The sequence below is a fragment of the Arachis ipaensis genome, chromosome B09 (assembly GCF_000816755.2).
Source record: "Arachis ipaensis cultivar K30076 chromosome B09, Araip1.1, whole genome shotgun sequence".
In the NCBI taxonomy this organism is placed as follows: domain Eukaryota; kingdom Viridiplantae; phylum Streptophyta; class Magnoliopsida; order Fabales; family Fabaceae; genus Arachis; species Arachis ipaensis.
The window spans coordinates 98,111,830-98,112,221 of record NC_029793.2 but is presented as its reverse complement, the minus strand read 5'-3'; positions in this window follow the sequence as shown (position 1 = coordinate 98,112,221).

Here is a 392-nt window from a genome sequence, read left to right as displayed (position 1 = left end):
TATTTAAATTGTTATAACACTTTTTTAAATTACACGCTCCTTTTTCTTCTTCCTGTTCTTCTTCTTCTTTTTCTAAATTTGCAGACGCAGATTTTTCTTCTATAATAGGGTTATTGTAGTCTTTTTTATAAAAAAAAATTAATTTATACCAATTCAAGATTTGATTTACCAATTTTTTGACCAAATCAATTTATCTTATCTAATTTTGACAAAAATAACATAATTTAATCGATTATATGTATTAAATTTTAATTACTAAAAAACATCTTTAAAAAAAGACATTTTAAGCGTCTTTATTTGAGTAGCTCCCTTTTAATAATAGTAGTTTTTGTTGGTGTTAAATTTACTTAAATAAACTTAGATAAAAAATACTTAAATGTGTAGCAATCCTA